The sequence below is a fragment of the Cupressus sempervirens genome, chromosome 10 (genome assembly GCF_028749045.1).
Source record: "Cupressus sempervirens isolate cs-2001-9-10 chromosome 10, ASM2874904v1, whole genome shotgun sequence".
NCBI lineage: Eukaryota > Viridiplantae > Streptophyta > Pinopsida > Cupressales > Cupressaceae > Cupressus > Cupressus sempervirens.
This window is the reverse complement of record NC_143127.1, coordinates 979,733,508-979,745,996: the sequence shown is the minus strand read 5'-3', so window position 1 is coordinate 979,745,996 and position 12,489 is coordinate 979,733,508. Positions and strand designations below refer to the sequence as shown.

General features: G+C 34.4%; 1 protein-coding gene across 3 annotated transcripts in view; it reads right to left on the bottom strand.

Moving 5' to 3' along the window:
* The window catches only part of LOC149537250 (serine/threonine-protein kinase BSK1-like), a 134,047-nt gene extending 121,993 nt beyond the window's left edge, over window positions 1-12,054 (bottom strand). The window contains exons 1-2 of one of the 3 annotated variants that reach the window (XM_089807521.1): window positions 8,755-9,128; window positions 8,512-8,631 (exon numbers count right to left, since the gene is read on the bottom strand). The gene's annotated coding sequence lies outside the window, so the exon portion shown is untranslated. The other 2 variants (XM_089807523.1, XM_089807524.1) reach the window with 2 other exon arrangements.
* Window positions 12,055-12,489: the final 435 nt, after the last annotated feature.

Genomic DNA, 12,489 nt, shown 5'->3' with positions numbered 1-12,489 from the left:
TTGGACATACGTTCATCTTTAGTATGACTTAAAGTAAAGACATTTGAAACTTTCTATCAATTGCCATGTCATACATCCAATCAGAATTCCATGAAAAAAGGGAAGCTTGTGAAAAAAACTTGAATTGCATAATCTATCTGCATAACAAATCCCAATTTGTATTGAAAAGCAAACAGCATGTATATTTCAAATGGTACTAGTAGCAAAACACATACATAAATGGGCCTGAATTCAGAAAGATGTAGAGAGTTGTGAACATGGAGGTGGGATATAAGTAGGTGTTTTCCAACATACGCGGAATAATGGGCTTCAATTGGAGCCAATTATGACAGTCAACCTTGCATTTTCTATCAGTAAAATCAATCAGTTGATTTCTTTGGAGAAGTAAGAGCCATAAAGCAGTTCTTAGGCATCAAAAGTTGGAAAGCTGGAGAGAGATTGAATATTTGTGGCCTCTGTGAGTTGCCAGATATAGACATGCAAGAGTTTCATAAACACTAGGCTTGCTTTGTCTAAGAAGTAGCAATTTTATGAATATTGAAAGTAGCCCTTCTGATAGCGACATAGGATCTTTATCTTATGCAATATCAACAAGACTTAAGTAAGATAGTCAGGGGACTCAAGAAGATGATGACCTTCCGGCACGTTTTTGTCAAATTCAGATTAGTATAATATTTAAAACCTATTTATATATAATCAGATCAGTATAATATTTAAAACTCTTTGTCAAATTCAGATCAGTATAATATTTAAAACCTATTTATATATAATCAGATCAACCCTTGTCATATCAGCATTTATCTTGCATTAGTTTGTTCAGAACAATCTTCATAAACAACATTCCTACCAAAGTTACATCAGATATTGCAGTTGTTTGTTCAATCCATTTTTCAGATCGATATCTACTATATAAGCGGTTATCTTGCACAGAGCATTTGGATATAAGGATAATATAATCAATATTTGTTGATCAAGGACAATTTCTATAATATAGCAATTATACAATCATTGATTTGAGAACTATAGCAGAATTATTTTTTACATCAAGATAGCAGACAATTGCATTGATCAATCTTTCCTTGTCAAATTCATTAAAGGGATTTTGATACTATACAAATTAGCAAGTCACATTACATAAACTCATTTGTGGCAAATTAAAGAGTTGTGTGTATGTTATAGATAGAAAGAAGTCTGTTGCAATTTGCATTACAAGAATTTGTCCAGATCCTAAGAAATCATATAAGGGACATTACAATGGTATTAGAGCAAGCTATATCGCCAACTTCTGAAGGTTATGAATCATAAAGAAACTAAGTGCTATTACAGAAAGAAATCCACCAAACTACGGAAAATAAGATAACATTCAAGTCCTCCTCAAAGAAGAGCAAACAAGAAGAAACTGGTATGGGGGGACACGGAAAAATTAACAACTGCATGAATCAAACAGTGGCAGAGCAAAGAATCAGTCAAGAAAGAATGGCTTGACTGTTGGACTTACTAACAAAATCCATGTTAAGCAACAACAATAATAACAACTGTAATGGCAACAAAGGAGGCCATGAAGGAAATGGAGATCAATCCAACAGTAATCATACTCCAACTAGACATATGCATTCAACAAATTCGATACTGATGATACTAACATTCCCACCTGAGTGGAACATGAAGAAAGCAATGAACCCACATTGGTAGATCTACAAGATCAATTTCAACAGGATTGGATAGATAAGGATTACAACACGATATGCCTATAAGGATGAAGCACTTGCCCAAAGAGCATAGAGATCATTATTTTGACCTATGGAGTAAAATTGGAAAGCATGAACGCTTGAATGTACAAGAGAGCAATGATTATGATTCAAATATTGCATCAAGAGTTTCACACACGCACAGACTCATCTAACCAATAATCAGTCATTTAAGGCCTTGAAGGTTGTTGCACCAAGGGGAGATAGCGTAAAGAGTTTGACAATTGCAAGTCACGAAACCTTGGAAAAAGATAAATCAATAGATAATCATCAAGCATTACAAGAAGCAGTTGATTCTTCACATGTTTCTTCTATCAAAATAAATTGAGTACATACATTCATGAAGATTATCAGATTGCTGTTACTCCATCTTAAGGATCATGTATTGAGGATAACTAATGATTTTATAAGCCAAAATGGCATTCATAATTACCCTTTTCAGCTTCATAAGTACATGGCATCCACTAACAAGTTGGTGGCTGTGGATGAGAAGAGTATCATTTCTAATGATAGTGAATAAGAAGTAATTGTGTGTCCAATTTGCCACCTTGAGGAAGATAAATAATGAAATGTCACAGAAAGATGAGATAACAAACATAGTAAGCAAAGATAGATCAACAGCTAGATGTCATGAGATGCCAGATCAACATAAGCAAGAAATGGATAAGTTGATAGATGCTCATGAAACCTTACAGATAGAAAATCAAGGTGTAGTAACTGGACACTTCAAAAAAAAAAAGAGGTCAAAGAAGGAAATGATGAGATTAAGGGATCAAAAATATAGCGAAGCACCATGACTCAAACTATTGTCTGCAGAAATCAGATAGTAAAATTTGGAAAAAAGATAGGTTTGGAAACAAGGATAACTTTCAGCTTGTTAATAATCCCGTGTTTGAGGTTGAAGCTAATGTGACCTGTGATAATCTGTTTCTCAAATCAAATAAAGAAGCTATTATGGAGTCATATGATAAGGTTCAAAATGAACATAAAACTTTGGACCTTAGCACATTTCGTATCAAAGAACTGTGGATACAAGCTTGGAGTAGTGAGACAAACAATAGTGATGGTATTATGAATCACTCTTCAATCAAACTACGAAAGATTGCAATTCAGATCAGGTTAATGAAGAAGAATCATTCCATAGCTCAAAGACCATATGTTGAACACTTGAGTTCAACGGAAAGGAGAAGTAACACTTCCAGTTTATGTCCTACATAAAATAGTTATTACTGCAATTGTTTTCCCATAATGATAAAATCAATTCAAGGCCAAATGGCTTGAACCATTGCCAACTTTATGGAAGCTAATTACAAGAGGTTCTACAAGTACCATTCAGATTTTCACCTCCAGAAATCACGTTATAACATCATGATGGTTGCCATAGATTGGACAACTTGGAATCCTGGAATCAATTGAGATTCAACAGCTATGGAAATAATTTAACTCAATCAATTGAGATTCAACAGCTATGGAAATAGTTTAACTTATAATGATTTTCAGAAGCCTATTATTGTGGGGTTTGGGTTTCTCAAATGACCATCTTCTAAAGAGTTTGTGCAATATTGGATTACTCATCTTACTAAAGGACATCAAAGGACCACTGTTGCCCTTGTTCAACCTAGCTACATTATGAGAAGAGTGTGCTGCCACCCTTGGAACCTTAGAACTGATATGATGGATAGTTTTTTTAATAATATGGTTAAGTTTAACAAACCTTGTAAGTTCAAGACATGAGTATGTGTAGAGGCGACCTACCAATGTAATTGAGACCCTAGTATCATCATGAACATCTGATCTTGCTTGTGGGTAAGCAGATTCAAGGAGGGAAAACTGTGATGTTCCCATCCAATCCAAACAAGAAAACAATGTTTCATATATATACATATGACAGCTTACTGCAAAGTGCAATATGCGACGATCCATATTAAAAATGGAAATAGTGATCATAGGCAGCAATCACAATTGAGAGAAGCACTCTGTGTAACGTAGTGAAATAACATAGAATAATAGCAAAGATCAGCAACCAAATGAAGACAAAAATCATTCTTATTTGTAAAATTGGCAATATTACACATACAGTGTTGTGTATTCAATAATGCAGCAATATACAATAATAGTATTAGAGTGAATGTCCATAATACATCGATCTGTTTTAGATATTTTTTCGAGGAATAAAATGGTAAATAGTTAGTGTCCAGTAAAAGGGTGCAATTTGTTAACAGTGGCAATTAACAAGAAGACAAGCTTATTAATGAAAATTAGTGATTTCCCAATAGGTGTGACTTCATCTTACATGAAAGGGCTGCGACTCTATTGCATCATGTTTTTTAACAAACAAACATTTAGAAAAGCATCAATTCATGCATAGGGGTCCAATTTGTTCATTTGGAGTTAAGTTCATGAACAGTGATGACCCTTAAGATAATTGCTTCCCTTGGAAGAGGCATGTCTTTTAAGGAAATGAATATTTTGGAAAGCATAAAGGAAGATGGAGTGGGGCGAGAGAAATATTTTTGGAGCCTTTGTGAATGTATGACTTGTCAACAAGACAAGTCAAAGAATACTTTCCAAGAAAGCTTATTGTCGTCATTATCCATCCCTAAATAGAAGTCGGAAAGCATATCCATGGATTTCATTGTTGGCCTTCCTAGAGTGCATGGTAGAGATGGCATCTAGGTAGTAATTGACAAATTGACCAAACATGCACATTTCTTTGCCATATCATCTAGGAACAAGGTACCTCACATTGCAAAGTTGTTCTTCATAGAGGTGTGTTGACTCCATGGGCTACCAAATAATATTGTAAATTATCAAGATAACAGGTTTCTCAATGTCTTCCACCAAGAGCTATTTAGGATGGCTGGCATAGAGCTGACCCTAAGCAGTAATTACCATACACAAACAGTTGGTCAAACGAAGATTGCTAACAAATGGGTGGAAGGGTATTTACCCAATTATGTTGTGGGGTAGTAGAAGGCCTAGATTAGGTTGTTGCATTCAATTGAGCAATGCTGTAATACCACCTATCATTGGTTGATTGGGATGACTCATTTTTGAGCTTGTATGGATATGATGCTACATCTACATAGAATTGGAATTTGGAGGCAACATAACTCCCAAGGCCAAGGATTGGATTAAGGAGAGTCGGGACATCCTTAAGTCACTTAAGAATAATCTTCAAAGTGCACAGAATCAATAGAAGTTTTTTTGTGGATTAACACAAAGCTAATTTTATTTTTGAGGTGGACGATTCAGTCTTCTTGTGCCTAATCCCTATAGACAGTGTTGTTGAGAAGATAAAACCTCATCTTTAGAGTTGCCTAAAAAAATTCACACAGTGTTCTAGATCGTTATCTCAAAAAAGCACTTGGGCTTCATAGCACTTTATCACTTGAACTTTCACCACTAAATAAGGGCATATTGCTTTTGATTCCTTATGGTATTATGATGTCAGACGAGGAAATTTGCAAGCTAGTGCTCCAAGATGGTAGCAAGTACTTTATAACTAAGCGAAAACAAACTTGAAGGTTGATAGATTCTAGTAACATCAAGTTTTTGTCAACCATTACTAACAAATCTTTATAGTTGAAGATCCATCTATTGAGTAGGAACAAACCCTTCAGCAATTTTTGATTGTGGTCCCTGCTTAGATCTCCAAATCTTATCATGTTGTTCATGATTAACAAGAAATTTTAAAAATTCTTATTAACAAATTTATAACATGCATATTTATCACTCTTTATGTTGGGCCAGTTCCAAGGGTTCTTTAAGACTTTATTTGGGCTGCTTCTACACATGAAAAGGAATTTCATAGAGATGTCTAGGATTTTTGTTGTCTCCCTTGTGAGCCTACCAGCGTGCATTTAATGGAAACTGATCAGGATGGGTTAGATTTGTGTACTAAGTGGATTATTAGAGCTCATAAAGGAGATGAAACTGAATTATATCACTTTATGTAGTTTCTCATAAAGACAAACTTGAAAAGGGCTTGGAATTCAATCTATCCTCATTGAAATGTCATCTTTTTGAAATTGGAATTAATAATAAGCAATAATAATAAAATTAAATTATAAAAGAATAAATGTCCCTCAAACATGAGATACAAAAGGAATAGCAAAAAATCATTTGAAAGGAGATGTGGGAGGAGGAAACAAGAATGGAGCATAGGAATTATGGAGGGATTAAAGGGAGCATAGGAGGGGGAAGAAAATAAGTAATTATTTCAAAGGGCAAAGGGTTGTATTATGAAAGGTCGTCTATCTCAAAGAGCGAAAATGATGAAGGATTGTGTCCCTTTTAGAAAGTGTTAACTATGAAAGGTTGTAACTATTGCAAAGGGAAGACATGATGAAGAGATGTGACTTATCCTCGCACTAGATGATATAAAGAAGATAAAGTTTTATTTGAGGATGAAATCCAAGGTAAAATGATTTGGGGAATAACATTTTTTTTTTCCAAAGGCAAAAATGAAAAGTGGTGTCTCAATCCTTATAAAAGGTGGAGACATTTCACCAATACAGTAAACAAGAGAATTTATTCCAAGTGTTCAAGGATCACTAATAAATCCATCAAAAGAAATCCTTCATTTATCCATCAATCATTAATCCATCATGAAATCAAGAAAACTATCATCAAATCCACATCAATCATCCCTTCATCTTGGAATCAAGAAATCAAGCATCTTTCTATCAAATTGGCATTCATTCAATCATCTTTGCCAATATATTAAACAACACTCCTTACATTATCACTGGTCAATCATCTTATCAGCAATCACTTAATCATCACTCACCAATACCTCAAATTATACAATCAAAGGAATTCACTCAATCAATCAAACAGTCATACAAATATCAACCAATCGGCATAAATCAAATGACCAAGTATAATTTGAATAGAACTCAGAAAATAGTACAACAATCTAAAATATTAAAGAAAGTGATTGGTATGCAATATTATAGTATTAACTATAAAAACAATCATGTAAGGGCTAGTAAGGAGACCCGGTTGGGTGGGCAAAGATGGATTCCCTATCTAAGTAGGCCACCCCATGTTGGATGGACAAGAACTCCTGCCACTTGTGGAACAAGGGGTGTTATAAAATGCCCTTAAATCAAATGACCAAGTATAATTTGAATAGAACTCAGAAAATAGTACAACAATCTAAAATATTAAAGAAAGTGATTGGTATGCAATATTATAGTATTAACTATAAAAACAATCATGTAAGGGCTAGTAAGGAGACCCGGTTGGGTGGGCAAAGATGGATTCCCTATCTAAGTAGGCCACCCCATGTTGGATGGACAAGAACTCCTGCCACTTGTGGAACAAGGGGTGTTATAAAATGCCCTTGGGCTTAGCTACAGTAAATGTTCTACAAACCCTATAATGGTCGGTTGTTGGAAGTAAAACTAAAGACTGGAAACAATCGTGTATGGCTTAGAACTGAGACATGATTGGCAGGACAAAGACGAGTTCTCTGTCTACATAGGCCACCCATGTTGTGTGGGCAAGAGTGTTTAGCAAAGCATGGTAAGTTGTCATTGATAACAACTAATATTCTTTTTCATGGTCATTTTGGAGTTGAGAGGATTTACTGGAAGTTTTACACTTGCAAAAAAAATTAGTCTACTGGAAGCAGTGTTCAGGCAGTCAGAAAGACCAATTAAATATGAGCAGATTTAGTTACAGCATGAGATTGTGGGGCATGGTGGTACACATGATTACGTCTAGTACGATCATCGCAAGGTTTGAAGTGGTTGCATTATGGAGATATTCATTTCTGAGTATTGGGCTGACAGTTCTGTGAAGAACAGGGCGGTTGGCAATGATTTACCGGTATGATGTATTGGTTGGAGAATTAATTTCCATAAATGATATATTTTGGTTGAGCCAACATCAGAGTTATTTACTCTTGATTGGCTATCATCGCTTTATTGTTTTGGTCAAAGATTCTACACATTTCATTCTAGAAGCCGAAAGGAATTATGTTTTTGGTTAGGAGATCATATATTGGATCAAGTTTTAATTGCATAGGAGATATGTGATATATGGTTAACAATTATGTTGCATGGATGCAAATTGTATAGTCACAGATTGTGTTTGATGCACAGACTACCAAAGCTTCATCAGAACTATTCTCAAGGGGAAACGAAAATTCTACTAAACAAATTGCTCTTTATCTACTGTGTGAGGCTTGCATGAGAATCCGTCTCACTACAGCACACAAATATAATGGTGGCAGTTCAATATGAGGATAACAATGTTGATGAAACAAAAAGTTTATAAAATTGTTTCAATTTAGGCCTTTACATTAGCTATCATATTTAATTGCACTTCATAATTGAGTAAACATCTAATCAAGCATTATAGACATCGCTTCATATAGTGTGCTAATCAATTATATCAATATGTATTGATATTATTTCTCACAATGCAAAAATATTCACACATAAGTATATCCCTATTTCAAATTTTGGTATGGTGTTAGCTATATTCAGAACTTGAGGATTGTATGAGGTTTGCTTAAGAAATGAATTAAAAAATGTCTATATACAAAGTGATGAGCACATGCTTATACTAAAGGTGTGGTAAATCAGTATAAGGCAATCTTTTACTCTTCCAAATTGATAATCACAATAATCATCAATCATGCAACATCAGCAACTGAGAACACAAGATTTATGTGGAAATGCTTTCCTGAGAAAACCATGGCAAAATATTGTTAATAAAGACTCCTCTTACAAACATTGTACGCACCAACCTATTGAAGACAGCAGTCCATACAAAACTTTGTAGAAACTAACTCACTGGATACACCAATCCCCACCATTGAGCACCAACCCAGCAAGAGAGGCCAATCTCTTCTATTGAGAGGCACCAACTGGTAACACAAGAGAATCATACTCATCATGAAAAGAAATCTCCTTCAACTCTACCTCAAATCTCCTATAAATCACCTTTAAAATCAGAATTAAATCACTTGAAAGATCTGCTATAAATGTACCTTTTATCTCCTTGAAAGGTCTGCTATAAATCTGCTCAAATCTCCTTGAAAGTTCTGCTAGAAATCTGCCTTCAACTTCTTTAAAAAGTTTGCCACATATATACCTTAAATCACTTGAAAGGTCTCCTATAAATTTGCTCATAATCTATTGTAATTCTGCTCATAATTCTGATGCAATTTTGCTTATATATCTGATATAATTCCGAGGAGAAAACTAAATAAATTAGTGAGTAAAATTTAAAAACACACCTTCCACTATCTTGAATGGAAATAATGATCTTAGATTGCTTGAAAATTTGAAACAACTTATTTCCATCTCTAGATCACTACAGCAGCTCTTTTATACACTCAACTATGCTCTTTTGCCTATGGTAGGTTTCTAACTTATAAATACTACAGTTCAAAAAATTAAACTTGAACGCTTCTAAATTGCCTCAATGGACATTTACATGTGATAAGTTAGGATACCCAAAGTCTCTAGAAACCAATTAGGAAAGTAAGTAGAAGAGTTCTCGGTCTTTTTCAGCCATTGTTGTCACATGACAAAACTAACACCTATATTTCAAAACCAACCCAATTATTCAAAATCGCCTACTTTCAATATTCATAAAATTGCTACTTCTTAGACAAAGCAAGCCTAGTGTTTATGAAACTCTTGCATGTCTATATCTGGCAACTCACAGAGGCCACAAATATTCAATCTCTCTCTAGCTTTCCAACTTTTGATACCTAAGAACTGCTTCATGGCTCTTACTTCTCCAAAGAAATCAACTGATTGATTTTACTGATAAAAAATGCAAGGTTGACTGTCATAATTGGCTCCAATTGAAGCCCATTATTCCGCGTATGTTGGAAAGCACCTACTTATATCCCACTTCCATGTTCACAACTCTCTACATCTTTCTTAATTTAGGCCCATTTATGTATGTGTTTTGCTACTAGTACCATTTGAAATATACATGATGTTTGCTTTTCAATACAAATTGGGATTTGTTATGCAGATAAATTATGCAATTCAAGTTTTTTTCACAAGCTTCCCTTTTTTCATGAAATTCTGATTGGATGTATGACATGGCAATTGATAGAAAGTTTCAAATGTCTTTACTTTAAGTCATACTAAAGATGAACGTATGTCCAAAGAAGTTTTGTCACATCCTGCCAAATATAGCTCAAATTTAGACATTTTGAACAAGCTAGATTTGTCTGATTCAGTCCAGACTTCTCAGATCCTAAAAAAAATTACAGGACTTCCAAATTTTCTTGGCCTCCAGAATGTATCAAAAAAATTCTAACATAGTCACCAAGTTCCAAACTGTAAATGGTAGGGTTCCTCCTGAACCTGAATCGTGATGGAACAAATTGCATCCACATTGTATGGTTAGAGTTTCACTGTTCAGTGTATTAATATTATGAACCAAATTTCACTTTATGTTACTAAAAATAAAGAATCGGGGACAAATATAATAAGATCATCTCTTTGTATACAGATAACTGTTTTGTATTCACTCCTTATGTGCAACCTCATGCAATGCGACCCCATGTTTCAAATATACCTAACACCATATCAAAAATTGAAACAGCAGTATATTTACGTACATGTTTTTTCTGCATTGAGGAAAAGAATATCAACACATAAAATTGATTTATAAAACTATATAGAGCGATGACTATGAAATAGAGTCGATGTAAGGGATTGCTAAGAGGGCGTACAGAGTTAGAGTAAGGAAGACCTTACTGTGTGGGGGAGTGTTGACGTACGATGGGACCCGTACAATACAGCCATGTAGAGTGTACGATGGACTAAGTTTGTACGAGGTGAGGGGATGTTTTGGCATATAGTAGGAATGGATTTTCATACAGAGCATACAAATACAAGATGACTATTTTTTAAAAATTCACATATCATCTATTTAAATATACTGATTAGTTCACAAAGATCAAGCGTTCTATGAGAACAAAACTAAATAGGAGTAGTAAAATTGAAATTATTTCACAACAAATCCCTCAGCATTGTGTACAGCATTATGACTTGCACGAGCAATGGTGCATCTGAAGAAATGTACGACGGCTTCCATGATGCAATTGACGTGCCGGAAGGTCATCATCTTCTTGAGTCCCCTAACTATCTTACTTAAGTCTTGTTGATATTGCATAAGATAAAGATCCTATGTCGCTATCAGAAGGGCTACATCACTTAACTCGAATAAGAAAATGGAAGCACAAAGATGTCACCCAAATCCACACAAGGGTGGAAGGTAACGCGAATACTATTAGCACTAAGATGACATTTCCTATGCTTAGAAAAACTCCTCCTCCTGTGCTACGAACAAGAATCTGCTCATATGATAATAATTCTTTTCTTAAATAATTCTCACGCTATAAGCTATATTTAGCCTCCGCTCCTGAAAACGAGTCAAAATTACCTCTCTGCTGTAAGTAAATCCTTGCACATGCCCCTGTCCAGTCGCAACATGCAGAAATCTGCTCCACACACAATGTTGATACTTCCCAAACTAATCGTCACCGAACAGCTAAACAGGGGCTCGATCCCGAGAGCTCCGCGCGACCGAAATTTTTTCCCTCCGCTAAACCCTAGAACCTTTCCCCTTGCAGAAATCTGCTCCAGGCGAGGTTTATTTTCCGGGAAGTCGCCGAAATAGCGGAGTCGCTGCTAAATTTAGCCCTCGAAACCCCGCCTCGTCCGCAATTAGAAACATCAAAAAATAGCCTTTCTCTGAGGCAAATCAACGTTCATTGGTTCTTTAGCGGCAAATTAGCCGACTGGGTTGAGGAACAGTGGCGGAATCTTTGCTATAATCATGTAATTTAATGATGATTCCTTTGCTATAATCCATTGCATGGAATCTTCTGGTGAGGTGTGGCACGCGTTTGAGGTGTAGTTATGTTGTATTTTTGAATGATTTTGTGAAGATACTTGTTATGAGTAATGACAACACAGATATGTCAAAACAGAGAGAGACTTGTTTATACTTCCATGTTTGCCCGAAACATTTACTAATTCTTTTGAATTAAAATCTGAATTGGAATGGTTTTTTAAGTGTCTGTTTATGACTAATTCTTTTGAATTAAAATCTGATTTCGAATGGTTTTTTCAGTGTCTATTTATTTGCATGAGACGTATCACTGATATGCAAGAATCGGTTGGAAAGAATAGGAGTGTAGATATAATACTTTGCAGGTGTTCTTGACATAGAGTTCTGATTTTTATTTATGTTATTTGCTGCACCAATTACAGAAAATGCGACACCAAATCGCTTCTCAACTATGCATTATCGGGTGCATTCGTTGTGCCCATGTATTTAGATTATTTGACTGTTTCAGCATTAAATTTTATTGTTGATTAATTAAATTAAAAAAACATACTTTTTGTTTTCTTTTTACATTAAATGGTTAGTAATAAGTATGGAAAACTAAAATAGTTATTACGAGAAATTCATTCTTCCTTTCTTATTGATTAAACATATTTAGTTTCTTTTATATTTATTTATTCTTTAATTCTTCATTTTTTTGAATTCAATTGTGGTTAAATTAATAATAATAATAATAATTTAATTAGACTAATAATTTTCAATGTTCCATCTTATTTTTTACTTTGTAAGATGATCTTATAAATTTTCATCTAAAAATTTAAAATTTAGTTTTAAAAAAATTATATTATTTTATATTAAGCATAATTTTATTTTATTTTAATTTAATTTATTAAAGAATTTAACT